The following is a 16,053-nucleotide window of genomic DNA, read 5'->3' as shown; positions in this document are numbered from 1 at the left end:
TGCGCTATTAAGATCAAGTCATCTCTTCCATTAACCTATTATTCCAATAGTATTAAGTGTGTTTTTTAATATGGGTCCGATGATTTTTTTATTTAAAAAGGGAGAAAATAGCACCTGCGCCATAAAAAAAAAAGTAACGGAAACTGCGTCATCTCGTGATACCTTTCACCTCTACGCGGAGCTGAAATTGTGACTGAACTAATTGCAGTTCCTTATTTTTGGAAACTTTCTTTGTCTCTTTGCAAGCATTCATAGCTAGTTTTTTTTTTTTGTGTGTGTGTGTGTGTGTGTTTGGTGTATTAGCTACTGCATTAAAAGTCTAACATGAGAGACTGCTTAACAATGCTCATCCTACTTTTGTTATCAAATGTTTCAGATCAAAAGTTGCAGGTAATTTAGTCACATGTTTATTCTTAGTCAAGTTCAGGAGAAAAAAGAGGCTTGGAGGTTTCATAAACTTTTATACGACTGTCAGCGAGTAGCAGTTGATGACCAGCTGTGTACAACTTTTGAAAGTATTGAAAGCTGATAAGAGCAGATAAACAGTTTAACGGTAAGACGTGTTTTGGTTTCGCTTCAAAGTTTGTTATTGCAAAGGTTCGTGCGGTATGCTCGTCAGTTTCCCTTGCACCGGGGACAAATGAAGGAAATTGAATACAATGACTCTGAATGCGTAATGCCGATGATGTTGCATTTTTTCGCGGCCTTCCTCTACGCGGCCTTGTGTTAATATGGCCTTCTCTCCTCCACCTTCTGATCCACCTACAGATGGTGGTGACGCTAGCGCCCGTCTCCTGTGCTATGGCCCGGGCTGACATGCCGCTGCTCCACATCCACACGAATCGGGACCGATCAGCCAAGTTCGTGGTTTGGTGCAGTCGGTGGAAATCCATTTAATTCTGAAACTAAGCACATGATCATTTTTTTTCTTCGAAGTGAAGTTTTATTAGTATTCTTATTATCATTTCTTATTATAATTTTTATTGCGTTGACTTAGTTTGCTGAAATCTTCATATGATAACCCGAAAATGGAGAGCTTTTTGATGTTTTGCTAAGATCAATATCTAGGGAAAAATTGCATATATATATATATATATATATATATATATATATATATATATATATATATATATATATATATATATATATGTATATATATATATATATATATATATATATATATATATATATATATATATATATATATATATATATATATATATATATATATATATATATATATATATATATATATATATATATATATATATATATATATATATATATATATATATATATATATAATAGCCGAAATAATTAATGAAAAAAGTTACTAGTGTAAGAGACCTTCGCAAAATTGGGAGTTTTTTGTGACTTCAAACTAAAAATTACTACCATACATAATAGAAAATTACATGAATAACTGATTACCCGAAAATTATGATTTGTTGGTGTAAAATAAAATTGTAAAACCAAGGAAGCTTTGTGAAGTCAAAGGCAAAAGCTTAATGTGTCATATTTTTGTAGTGACGTTACCTCTTTTTTTACTTTTTAATCGCAATTTTCAGTCTTAACAGCTGCGATTATTCGTGTTTTTGTTATAAATTACTAAATATTACCACATCAATAATATACTAATAAACAAACTACAAATAAGTTAGTGAATATAGTAAAACACTTTATTGCGGAAACTTTGAAAAAAATATACGTTTAGTAGGTGAAGACCACCTACATCAGTACAATTAACAACTGTTATGTGTGTTTTTTACAACCTGTAAAGAAAATGGGAGGTAGCGCAAGACAAGCGCCACTATAAACACTTGCCTGCGCCATGACGGGCTGGGGCCGAATACCATCCAGGCCCCTCAACCAAGCCTACCGGCGCAATAGGCCGAGACGTAAAAATAAAAAATAAATAAAAATAAAATAAAAACGTATGGTCTTACACAGTGGTGTCTGATGGCCCATCAAACATACTGATATGAATGAATCGCCCTTATTATTCATTGGCACTTATTGGTCGAGTAGGTGTAGAGAAGAAGACATTGTTATGTATGTTATGTCTTCTTCTCTACACCTACTCGACCAATAAGTGCCCATGAATAATAAGGGCGATTAATTCATATCAGAATGTTTGATGGGCCATCAGACAAATATGTGTAAGACCATACGGGTTAGCCCGCTTTTCTTGCACTACCTCGCAATTTTTTTACAGGGGAGGAAGCAGCTGAAGGACATTAAGAGGAAGAAACAAATAACCCCGCTGGTGCTGCTCTTACAAATGGTGTGTTGTAAAACGTCCAAAACAGAGAGGCCATATTAATATAAGAGATGTTTTGATACTTCCCTCATGAAAATATTCAAGTCCTAGACAGGAGGAAATACAAACTAAGAAATGGTTTTACAGAGTTTACCCGCGAAAGAGATGAGAGAATGAAGATGTTAGCAAGCTCTTGATATGGGAGTTGGAGAGTATTTGGGTAGAATACGAATGAGCTGGAAAAGAAAATCGCGAGCATTGGTGCCGCGGGAGGGGTGAAGGAAATACAGTTAGTTTAGTTCAGTAGAGCAGACAGCATGAACATGTCGACAGATAATAGAAAGAGCGGTGGCATTGCTGCGGAGTTTGAGGTAGAAGGCGGTAAGAGAAGGGGAGCTGATGAGACGAATAGCCTTTGCCTGTCTAAAATGACTGTGTGGAATCTTCCATACATGAGGTCCACATATACTTCATACGTCTTGAAGTGGGGAACCTATAGTGGAAGCGATACAGAAAGCCTAACTTCGAGAGACTTGATTTAGTATGAGATGATATACAAAGTTTCTAGTTGAGGTTTTGAGTTAAGGACTGACCGAGTATGCTTAGTGTGGAAATGGAGAGCTGAGTGTTATCCAATCAAATCGGACAGTTGTATAGAAGATTGTGTCGCGCTAAAAGGTGGATAAATTGAGCTTTTGAGGCGGTATAGGATACCATGTTCCTTCTGCCCCATTCATATTATAATAGTAAGGTCAGAGGTTAAGCGCTCTGTACTCTCCAGCTGTAAATCCCGTAATTCCAGTTAGGAAAGTCTTTTCTTAAACATATATAAGGTAATGTAGGGTAGAGTGGATCAAACAGCATTATTAATGATCAATAGAAAGGGAGCAGAAGATAGAACATAGTCCTTCGGAATATCCTTGTTGATTGATTTAGAGTAAGAATAATAACCGTCTACCATAGCAGAGATATATCAGGTCTGCAAGGTAACCGGAGACAAAAGTAGATAAAGGGACAAAGTCGGTAGGAGAGTGAATTGGAATGCAATGATTTGTGCTAGATTCTGTCAAAAAACGTTTGAGATATCTATAGCAACAACAAAAGTTTCACCAAAACGGATAAGAAAGGATGGCTGATGAGGAAAAGAGAAAGATCACCAGCCCTTGCATAATCCATCCTGATGACCAGAGAGACCAGAAGTGGAAAGATGATTAGAAGTTACCTGACAAGGATTATTTCTAAAGCTTTAGAAAGACAAGAAAACAGAGCTATAGGGCGGCAGTTTGCATGATTACAGCGGTTAACCTCCTTAGGCACATTTTGCATGTTGCCGTATTCCCTGTAGGAGGGGAAGATAGATGCTGAAAGGCAGAGACGAAAAAAATCAACCAGTCAGGGTTTTTGCGGAAGGACTTCAACCGGAATCTTGAGGGATCACCTCGTCTGCGCATACCCGGCAATGATCAGTATGACTTGCGTACGTATAAGTTGGTGCTATAATGCTCAGCTTCCTATGAACACACGGCTGACATTAAATCAGGTATTAAAGCAAAATCAGGCGAGGTAGCATTAACACCTTCTGACACTTCTCCGGGTGACCGAGGATGGGACAGCTTTAATGTGGAATCTTGCCTAACGATTGCCGTTATAAATTCCTTCCAGCTTACCTACAATGTGTTCAGCACCGTAGACTCCTTGAGGAGAAAGAGGCACTTTTATAACAAAGGCGAAGCAATGTAAGAATAATCGCAGACGTTGTAGCTCACCTGCTCGTTCCTTAGTCACAAAATACATGGGCGGAAAAACGACAGAAGAAAATTTGGCTGCCGACAGCAAAAACTCGTCTGATTGAAGGTTTCCAGCACAAGTGGACGATGCTTTCCTGATAGGAAAGCGGTTATGTATTTTCCGGCTTGCGTGAGGGAGTGCATGTCATGCAAGTAATTACAGACCAGTGTAAAACTATGACAGACGTCTAAGAAAATAAATTGGCCAAACCAAGCAAATTATGTGTAGTTAAATGGAAAATATAAGTGAGCGTCATATATAATTATAGTGACGTTGCCTTCTTTAGACATTTTTGATTAATCACTATTTTCATTCTTAATTGCTCTTTAGACCACCTCTTCTGCTGCGAAGCTTCTCTGTCCAAGACTTTCTACTCAAGTTCGTAACACAATCTGTCCAATATCAGGGCCGTATTTTGGGGGGAGGGCTAGGGGGGCTAAATCCTTTTCCAAATGTTTTCTATATCGGTCTCAAAATGCCCCTAAAACTGCTTACTTTTTAAAATAATTCCCCCACTTGTGCATGCTCGCTTCGCTCGCCACCCCGTCACTTCATAATGCCTTTCAGCTCCTCCCCAAAAATCTGCCAAAATTACCGCCCTGAACATCCTAATGCAATTAACCAGTATCTTCATTCTTAGATTACTATTTTTTTTGTTTGAGGTTTGCATGTTCTATTTTAACCCATGTTATCCTTTATCCTATCAGAATAATAATAATTCAGTCGTTAGTAAAAACAAATAAGCGATATATATGTTCAACCCGTAAACTGCGGCGGGGGGTGGCGAGGCACACAGACCCTGCACGGGAACAGCGAACAAAATGACCTTTGCTAAATTACTTGAAATGTATCCCATTGTTTTCGAAGTAGAATCCCGCATCCAAGAATATATAATATAATATTCATAAACAATATTATATTTGAGTGGTTATGATCAGTTGTATGTTTGGAGAGTGCGCCAATGAGCTTGTGGCGAGACCAGTGGTATCCTGCTGAAAAGACGCATCCCAGAATCCTCCCGCGTTTTTAGCCAGACGTACGATTCACAGTTCGCTCACCAGCGCCCAGGCGGTGGGAGGTTCCGTCAGGGCTCTCCTCAGAGCATAACCAAGGAAGGGGTTTTCTATCCTCCTTAGTTTATTATAACATCACCACTCTGCCCACGACTGTGCTGTGTATGAGAGATAGTACGTTGTTCTCCATACTTCACAAATACGCGATCAATGTTTAGCTTATTTAACGAGATAGCCTACTATTATGTTTATTGTATTTTAAATCGTCCAGCATCCAGTGTTATTATGGCCAGTGCTGAACAATATATAAACAGCAATAAATGAGTATAACAATAGGTTAATTATGTTCCTACATAAACTATATTCATTGCCTACTCCTGAAAAAAAAATCACAATTTTTACAGTATCTCCGTGTTTGTACTATTTCCAAGACTGTTTTTTTTTAGTTTTTTTTTACAATATGTTAACGTGGGAGACGATGTGTGTGTGTGTGTGTGTGTGTGTGTGTGTGTGAGAGAGAGAGAGAGAGAGAGAGAGAGAGAGAGAGAGAGAGAGAGAGAGAGAGAGAGTTTATATAGTTGTGTAGTCAGAGAGGGTAAAAGAGGGTCCGAGTTTCCCCTTTACAACTCTTCCAAAAGCCTAAAGGGCCAAAAACACGCATGTTATCCAATGGTTAAAAATATAAACATTGTATAAAAGGTGTGCTCGCTTTTGAATTACCCCCATACTAGGCGGCAAGTGAGTCAAGCGATGAGCCCCCGGGCGTATGCTATCCATTTGTTAGGTAAAATTTTCAAGTACAATCAGGAGAGATGCTATTAATATTTCGATTGTATCTGTCGCTCGTGTTTTTTGTGAACTTGTGTTAGAAACATGTCGCCCAGGTATTCGCAGCTTCATCCTTTAACCGGCCTCCCCAGTGCAGTGATTTGCGCCTCTAATTACGAATCTGCGGGCCTCGGTTCTAATCCCGGCCTAGGCATTCGGCGTGCATCTTACCCAGCCGTTTACCCTTCCTTTCCTGGGAAAGTTAACTTTGTAAAGCTACGGTTACACTAGTCACTGTTACCCCTGGGCTGGACGATTTTGCCTGGGCTGGAAGGCAGCCGTAACCCTGGTTTACACGCAAGTGGTCACACAGAAGCCTGCCCAATCCAGCCGCCTACGCTCTTCCGAGAAGCCCAGATGTAAACGAAGCACGACAACCAAGGATATGGGAAGCGAGGAGGACTGCGCCAATATTGTTGAGGCCCTCCAAGGGGCTATATATGGCCTCTTGTGTCCATGAAATTGATTTTTCTAGGGATACCATGGTGACTTCGTTGGCGTTGGCTTGACGAAGGCCTGTGTTTGTTTACATCTGGTTTCCAAGTCAAGCGAGTGTGAAGGTGCTGTGTATTATTAATTTGTGTGCCGTTAGTGATCATTAATTATACAGGAAAACTAATAATCTCATTATAAAATAATATAATATTTTATTATATAGGATAATTTGGTTTTAGTTGTATGCATGAATACTACAGTATCTCAATACCTCTGCTGCGCCCTACCGTTGCCAGATTGTCGTACTCAGAGCATGTATTTACCGGTTTCTGACGCCTAACTATTGCCAAGAAACATCAGGAATTAACTATTTTAACGGTCATTTTAAGAGAATCTCCTTATTGGGGTCCACGAGACAGTTTTTGGGTCGGAAGTCGGTAAATATAAGAGGCTGAGTAAAGCCCCGTTCACACTGTGCCGACACTGGGTCAAGACAACCCAGCGACTACTGCACTTGAGAAGTCGGCTCCCACGCTCCAATAATTTTTTGGCGTCTTGGTGTCGGCGACCATGATTGCCGACTGTCTGGGACATTCGGCCAACTAGTTGGCAGAATGTCTGCGGCATGCTGCCAACTAGTCTCAAGACGAGTCTCAACAGTCAATTTTTGAAATGGCGTCATGTCTATGGCAACCACGAATCTGCTGACCGATTGGCCGACAGTCTTCCAGATTGTCTGTCAACTGGTTGGCCGACTAGCTAGCCGACAGTTGCCAAGGAGTTGGCCGACGGTCTTGGCGACTGTCTTGCCGTTCCTTAAAATACGGAATCGCTTTGTATTCGAGAATTAAATTTATTGTTCCGTTTTGAAGCAATACGAAACCCCATTTGTTTCGTACGGTATTTTGTTATCTGAATGGTCAAGCTGATAAAATTCAGTATCTTAAAATTGTAGTGAGCGCATTTTTCGGTTAATCACAAAACCAGCCCGTAAAATTTGTCAAAGGTTCGTCCTAAAATACGTGTAAAATACGCGACGTAACGTCCCTCCCCCCTCCCTCTTGCCTCCACCAGCAGCGTGCTGCGGCTGTCACTCATTGCATGCTCGAGAAATTTCAGGGTTGCCACCCGTTCCTTTAGATATGGATCCATTCCGTATTGGAGAGTGAGATGTTGCATTCCACAATTTTCTGACCTCAGGGTGGCAACCCTAGTTGTGTCATTCAACACAAGAGAGATCGAGGCAAAAGGAGTGCGTGCATGCGTACTGTGCGGCTCCAAAGTTTGTGCCAGCGAAACGTAACCATGCCCAGTTGTTATGGAAAGTAGCTAATGTGACGCCGATTTTCAAAAAGGGGGACAGGTCAGTTGCTTCAAACTATCGCCAAATTAGCTTAACATCGGCTATAGGCAAGATGCTGGAGTCCATAATAGCCAGGAACATTCGGGAGCATCTAGAGAAACATAGCTTAATTCACTACTCGCAGCATGGGTTCACGAAAGATAGGTCATGCCTCACCGATCTCTTGTCCTTCTACAATAAAGTATTTGGGCGGTAGACAGAGATGCAAATTATGATGTAATCTATCTTGATTTTAATAAAGCGTTTGACAAAGTTCCTTACCAACGACTGTTGCTTAAATTACAGGCTCACGGAGTAGAGGGTAAAGTTTTGAACTGGGTCAAGGCGTGGCTTAGCAATAGGAAGCAAAGAGTGCAAATCAATGGTAAAAGATCTGACTGGGGATGTGTTACGAGTGGGATCCCACAAGGTTCGGTATTAGGTCCATTTTTGTTTATTATTTATATCAATGACTTAGATACAGGAATTAGTAGTGATGTCAGTAAGTTTGCAAATTATACCAAGATCGGTAGAGTAATTGAGTCAGATCAGGACGCTAGTATTCTCCAGGGTGAACTAAACAGATTGTATGACTGGGCGGATAAATGGCAGATGGAGTTCAATGTAGGGAAGTGCAATATTCTGAGTGTAGGTAGGAACAACCCCTCACATAACTATTGCTTAAATGACACTCTCATAAGCAGGTCTGGGTGCGAGAGGGATTTAGGGGTCTTAGTGAGCTCTGATCTCCGTCCAAGGGCACAATGCATTCAAGCTAGAAATCGAGCAAATAGGGTACTGGGATTTATTTCAAGGAGCGTAAGCAACAGAAGCGCCGAAGTCTTCCTCAAACTATATTTAGCATTAGTTAGACCTCATCTTGACTATGCGGTTCAATTCTGGTCACCTTACTATAGAATGAATATAAAAATGTTAGAATCGGTGCAGAGGAGCATGACTAAGATGATTCAGGGGTTGAGAAACTTGCCATACGAGGAAAGACTCAAACAGTTAAACTTGCATTCTCTAGAATGGCGAAGGGTGCGTGGAGACATGATATAGGTTTATAAATGGATGAAGGGCTTTAGTAAGGGGGATATTCATTAGGTTTTGTTGGTAAGAGAACCGGGTAGGACACGAAGTAATGGGTTTAAACTGGATAAATTCGGATTCAACAGGGACAAGGCAAAAATTGGTTTACAAACAGGGTGGTGGATGAGTGGAATAGGCTTAGCAGCCATGTGGTGAGTGCCAATACAATTGTCACATTCAAAAATAGATTAGATAAATTCATGGACAGCGATATTAGGTGGGGTTAGATACACGGGAGCTACACGGGAGCTTCGGTTCAGAGGAGCTGCCTCGTACAGGCCTACCGGCCTCTTGCAGACTCCTATGTTCTTATGTTCTTATGTTCTTATTGTGCTTGTGATTGCAAAATAAATAAATAAATTTATTGATGGCGGCAGTATTTCTGAGCCGACAGTCGTCACGAACGTCCTACATTAGGCGAAGACTGTCGTCACGACAGTCCCTCATCATTCTTAAGTAGTCGGCACAGACGACTGTGCCGACAGGAAAGGGTAAAAATTTGAAAAAGGGCCCCGACAGTCGTCACGACTGTCTCAAGACAAGCCAAGACTGTTGACGACAGTCGTCACGACTGCCCCAGACCTCCCCCAGACCTCAACCGGAAGTGACGGTTGGTCCAGACTCTTGCCGACTTTTGTCGTGAAAGTTTAGCATGGAATACTTTTTTGCGCTACCACTCACGACTCCAGACTCCCGTCACGACGTCGGCACAGCAGTCTCAAGACCTCTTTCAAGACATGCCCAACCCTTTCACATCAACACCCAAGACCTCGTGTACCCTAGAGTCGGCACAGTGTGAACGGGGCTCAAGACAATCTGGCAAGTATGCACTGGGAGAACAACGATCCAGCGCGTCCACTCAAATTTACCCTGGGCTGGGCGATTTTGGCTGGGCTGGGTGCCCAGCCAAGCCACAATCGCCCAGCCCAGGGGTAGCAGTGACTAGTGTAACCGCGGCTTAAACGGATGTCACACTGACCATGCGTTGGGCTAATGGGTTCGCTTCCACCACAAGCATAAAGGAACGATGGACGGAGATGAAGACGGCCACCTCTCGCGCAGATAGCGTATGCTCCCAACTATACTTATACAGTAGCCGTCAATAGTTCTAGGTCCATGCTTGCCATTGACATCACTGGTCTAACCTGCTCCTGCTTCTTCTTGGTGCATGCTTCGTGTGTGTGATATATATATATATATATATATATCTATATCTATATATATATATATATATATATATATATATATATATATATATATATATATATATATATATATATATCCCTTGAAGCAAATACACTCCTTGATTTTGTATGCTTTCCATTGCACTCCTGGAGCTTTTAGAGTTTCACGTTTAAAGGCATCCCATCACTTTCCAGTGTACTCCAGAGTACAAAACACTTCAAACTAATTTGAGACTGCCTCTGCATACTCCTGAGCACACATCTGGCTCCTTAGTTACTTAGGATGGAACCCAGAAGGACTGCATAATTTATTTTCTTGGATTTGATGCGTATCGTCAATTTGGTCATTCGCAAAGAACTCAGCACTCCGGATAACTCTAGTTCTGGAGGATCTTCCGAGTACTAACATTTTTTTTAAATCTCAGCCTATAGCGCCTGTAGGCTTTCTTCAGGGGCCTAGCTAGTGGTGAGCCCAAGCCCGTCATGGCGCAGGCATTTTGTTTTTACAGTGGCGCCAGTTATGCTTGGCTCATGCTGCCCCCCGGAACTCATTCTTGATTCACTGGACGGCTTCTTCTAGAGTCCGGGTTGATGGGTGGTCATCAGGACAGCATGTGGGTAGTCTTAGGCCACTCGGCGGTGACTGAAAAATCCCAGGTGGTAGCGTGGGGATTCGAATCGACGTTGTCCATGACTGGTCCAGCACGCTAACCACTCAGCCACCGCCTACCCAAATGATATGATCGACCTCCTTTGCCACACTGTCTGCATTGCTATTCCATGTCCACCGGCGAGTTTCGCGTCTCGAACCAGGAACCAGCAATTATTAGCCTTCTGGACCTTGCAGAATTTCAAAAGAAAATATATTGTTTACGTTTCTGGTGTCAGACCCATGAGGACAACACATAATTCGTAGCCAGCTCTCTATGTGGCAGTAGATGCATTGAATTTGCCTCAGACAATGAATGTGTCACTCGGGTGGCACTGGTCGACTATGGAGTGCAGCTTGGTATAGAAAATGTATTTATGCTTTTGCTCATATATATTGGTAAGGGCGTATCCTGCAATAAAGGATATGAAGGTCCAAGGCGCACTTCAACCTCACCAACTTCATACGCTTCTCAACCGGAGTAGCCCTAACAACAGAGAATTGCATTTGGCTAAAAAATGGCTTTAGTTACTATCATTGCACTGGGCTGGCCATAAGTAAGTATAACTTCTACTACTGGTACCTCCATTGCCAGATCTCATCCTCCACTCTCAGCCTCCTGAATTCAACCAACAGATAGGGTGATCGATGATCCTCATAGAGGCTCATGATGTTCCAGGGGCCGTATATATAATATCTCAGTTGACCCTGCCGCAGCCTCGAGGTAACACGTGTGTCAGCTTGCTCTAGTGCTTCGACGCTTTGGCTTTCCTTGTCTGCTACCCAGCGGTTCCTGAGGCTGTCCTTGTTGCTGTAGTGCTGTTCTGTTGTTGTAGTGCTGCTGCTGTGACTGAACAACAACTACTACTACCCAACACTCTGCTCTGCTAAGTGTTAATTCTGATACATTACATTCCATCACCCTCACCCAAACACACTTGCTTTCCCTCGCTGTACTAACCCCATACATCTCATAACTTCACAGTGGTGCACGCGAGCTCCTTCTAAACGTTCTATACGTATTTTTTCCTATTCATAGATACTGTTTCAACTTTCCTTGTTAAACGGAAATTTCCCGACCACCAGACACCTCCCGCTCGCCGGCCGTATTCCCCTGGGACCCTTTGTTTCACCTTGGACCCTTTGTTTCACTACTCTCCGCGGAAAGATCAGGCAATATGCCGTCAAATTTGAAACGTTGTTTTAATTGTGGCCTTCGCCAAGCTCCGCAATACGTTAGGACAAGTAACGGGGCAAGCGAGACTTGCCGTTTCTTCGTCAAAGCAGGGCATGATGAAAGAAAAATCAATCACCTGGAATCCGCGATCCACTCGCGGAGAGAGTCACAGCGTGTCGCAGGTGTTCCTGCTCATCTACACGCGGGGGTACCTCACCACCCTTCCTTCCACCCCTGCTTCTCCCCCTACAACAGCAGAACACGCCTTCCTTCTCCCGCCTGCCTCCCACGCCTCGCTGGTGCCCTCTCCCTTCACCTCTCCCTCCTCCTGCATACCCCCCTTCTCCTTCACTCCTTCAGCCGCTTCTCCTTTCTCCTCATCCGCCATACTTCCCTTCCCTTCTGCCTCCGCTGACTCTCATTCATCACCCCCCTCTCCCCTTTCCTCCACCTCTTCCCCCCCTTCCGTCTCTTCCTGCTCTTCCTCGCATTCTCTCTCCTTGTCCTCCATCACATCATCTCCCCCCTCCTCTGCTACCTCCTTCTCCTCCTCCTCCTCCTCCTCCTCTTCTCTCCGTACCCCCAACATTTCCTCCGCCTCCCCCTCCTCCTCCTCCTACTCCTCCTCCTCCTCCTCCCTCTCCTCCTCTCCCTCCTCCCCCCTCTCCTCCCCTCCTCTTCTATCCCCACCTCCCCCTCTCCCTCCGCCTCCCCCCCCTCATCCTCCCCCTTCTCCTCCTACAAGCCACTCCTATGGCTGACGGATTGATTAAATCACTGAAAGCAGGCAGCCTAGTAAAGAGCCAACAGGCTTTCTGATGCCTGCTAGTCCATGTTTCCATGTTTCCTCCTCCTCCTCCTCCTCCTCCTCTTCCCCCTCCTCCTCTTCTCTACCTACCTCCAACATTTCCGCCGCCTCCCTCCCCGCATCCTCCTCCTCCTCCTCCTCCTTTACCCCTTCCTCAGCTACAGCAGGTAACCTTCTCAGTCCCGCCCTGTTGCACCCCCTCCCACCCTCTCTCCGCCCCTTCTCCCTGTTTCAGCTCCTCTGCCCCCCTCTGGTGCCGTTTTTAATTGGAAGGTCTTAGTTGTGGGCGACAGTCAAGTCAGGCTCATTGACTGGTGCTTTTGTTCAAGTAATAAGGGCAATAGACTTAGAGTTTGCTTTCCCGGGGCAGGTATACATCACATTTCCGACAGGATTGAGGATATTCTAGCGGGGGAAAGTACTCAGCCTATCGTCTTCTGCAGTTTCGGTGGCAATGATATCAGTTGAGTAGTGAAGAGATATTTCGGCGCTTCAGGGAATCGTTCGCTAAAGTGAGAGAATTCGAAGGGGTGCCGGCCGTTTGTGGTGTTTTGCCGAGGAGGGGGGTAGGTGAGGGTTGGTTTCCAGAGCCTTAGCAGTAAACAGCAGGCTGGTTGCCCACTGTAAGCGAAATGGTTGGCTTTACCTTGATAATTGGGACCTCTTCTACGATAAGGGCACCTTCAATGCTAAGGATGGTGTGCACCTGTCATGGCCCGAGATTTACTGTTTTTCTATTTCCTCTATTTTCCAACACGACCTTTGCGTGTATCGAAACACACGAGAAATTAATCAAGGCAAGGAGAGGGTATTCGCCGGCTGCCTGGGATTGAACCCGAGACCAGCGTGACGAGAGAGCCACTCCCTACCGAATCGGCCAAAGAGGTACCCCTCTAGCTAAGTGGGTTATGGGAGGCTCGTTCAAGAGGTATAATGGCCGCACTACACGTCTTTCACCCCCATGCAGATTAATTTCTGTATTGACAATGTCCCTTTGAGACAACTCCACAATGTCCCTTTCAGACATACCTCCAATTCTCCCATTTTCTAATACCCTCGGAGAGCATGGGCCATCCTACCTGTTATCCCTTCGGGGAAACTCAACAGAATTGCAGGAGAGGATCCCACCGCTGCCACCACTGTCATGCCCCGAGATTTGCTATTTTTCTATTTCCTCTATTTTCCAACACGACCTTTGCGTGTATCGAACACACGAGAAATTAATCAAGACAAGGAGAGGGTATTCGCCGGCTGCCTGGGATTGCACCTGCGACCAGCGTGACGAGACAGCCACTACCTACCGAATCGGCCAAAGAGGTACCCCCCTAGCTAAGTGGGTTATGGGAGGCTCGTTCATCAGGCATAGTCGCCGCACTACACACCTGTCACTCCAGGGGGTGGAAGTTCACGCAGACTCCCTCGAGCGATCTCTTTGCACCCTACAGGATTTTTTAGAGTAGGCGAGGGGGGAGGGTCCAACATCGGTGGCTATGCATCGCAGACTGGGACTAGGGGGCACAGGAGAAATCGGAAGGATATAAGAAAGGATGGTCTAACGGCTTATTACACCAACAGTAGGAGTCTCAGGAACAAGATAGATCTACTGAGGGGGAAAGCATGTGTCGAGAAATTCGACATTATAGCTATCACGGAAACATGAGTGGATACTGCAAACAAAAGCTTCATGTCAGAGTATGAAATAGATGGTTATCAGATGTTTCACAGAGATAGAAAGGGAAGAAGGGGAGGGGGGGGGGTGGCATTTTATGTTAAAGACACACTTAAATGTTACGTTTACAATTCTGTTCAAACAAATGACGACTCAGAATCAGTTTGGGTGGACGTCCACAAAGGGAAAGACAAACTAATTCTAGGGGTTCTTTACAGGCCACCCAACCTTGGCAAGCAGGACACTGATATATTACTGCAAGAGGTAGGCAGGGCGAGCAGGAGCAAAAATGTCTGCATAATGGGGGATTTTAACTATAGGAATATAGACTTGGAAGGTGTGGTAGGTGATCTAGATTCTGACGATTTTCTGAAAGTAATAAAAGATAATTTTCTCAAACAGACAGTGACTGGGCCCACCAGAGGTAACAACATTTTAGACTTAGTCCTAACTAACAGCGAAAATATGATCAGCAAGCTAGATGTTGGGAGAGAATTAGGTGGCAGTGATCACATGGAAAGTAGGTTTAAGTTAGATTGGGCGGTGACCCATGAACTCAACCCTGTGTTGGTGCCTGCCTTTAGAAGAGCTGATTATGAGGAGCTCAGAAGACACTTTGAGGAAGTAAATAGGGGAACCTAAGGGCTGGAGGAGGGCCAGATCTCAGGGCTGGAACCGGAAAGACAGGGGAATCATGTAGAAATTACCAACAATAATTTAGTTAGAGTAATTGCAGAGGGTCAGAGACAGCATATCCCTTACCAAGCACGTAGGAAGGGAAATAACTACCCCAAATGGATAACAAGCAGACTCAAGCATGAGATTGGCTTGAAGAGAGGAATTTATTGGAAAATAAAGAACAGAGAAACCCACCTCAGGGGTAGGTATGTTGAGCTAGCCAGGTCGGTGAAGAAGAACACCCGCCTAGCAAAAAGAAATTATGAGATTAGGGTAGCCAACGAGGCCAAGAGGGATCCCAAGGGGTTCTTCAAATTGTACAGAACAAAAACAAGGGACAGAATTGGACCGTTGAAAACAAACACGGGTGAGCTCGTTGAGAATGGAAAAGATATGAGTCAAATGATGAATGACTATTTCCTCTCAATTTTCACGAAGGAAAATCTAACAACCATTCCGGAGAGAGTTCAGGTATACGAGGGCGAAGAGAACGACAAGTTGAGGGATGTGATCATCACTAGGCAAGTAGTCCAGGATGAGATTGGTAGGTTGAAGAAAAACAAATTGCCTGTCCAGACGAAGTATTCCCACGGGTTCTGAAAGAGTGCAAGGAGGCCCTCAGTGGCCCACTTACCGATATCTTTAAGATGTCGGTAAATTCTGGGTATGTGCCCAATCAAAGGAAAGTAGCTAATGTGACGCCCTTTTTCAAAAAGTGAGACAAGTCAGCCACTTCAAATTATCGCCCAATTAGCTTAACATCAGTTGTAGTAAAGATGTTGGAGTCAATTATAGCCGGGAGCATTCGGGACCATCTAGAAAAGCATAATTTAATTCATGATTCACAGCATGGGTTCACAAAGGGTAGGTCTTGCTTTACTAACCTGTTGTCCTTCTACACTAAAGTAATCGAGGCGGTTGACCGAGATGAAAACTATGACATATTGTATCTAGATTTCAGTAAAGCGTTCGACAAAGATCCTCATCACCGGCTATTACTAAAATGACAAGCTCACGGCATAGATGGGAAAGATTTGAACTGGATCAGGGCGTGGCTTAGTGGTAGGAAGCAGAGAGTGCAAATCAATGGTAAAAAAATCCGAATGGGGCAGTGCTACGAGTGAAGTCCC

Source organism: Eriocheir sinensis, chromosome 9 (genome assembly GCF_024679095.1).
Source record: "Eriocheir sinensis breed Jianghai 21 chromosome 9, ASM2467909v1, whole genome shotgun sequence".
Lineage (NCBI taxonomy): Eukaryota > Metazoa > Arthropoda > Malacostraca > Decapoda > Varunidae > Eriocheir > Eriocheir sinensis.
This window is presented reverse-complemented; position numbering follows the sequence as displayed.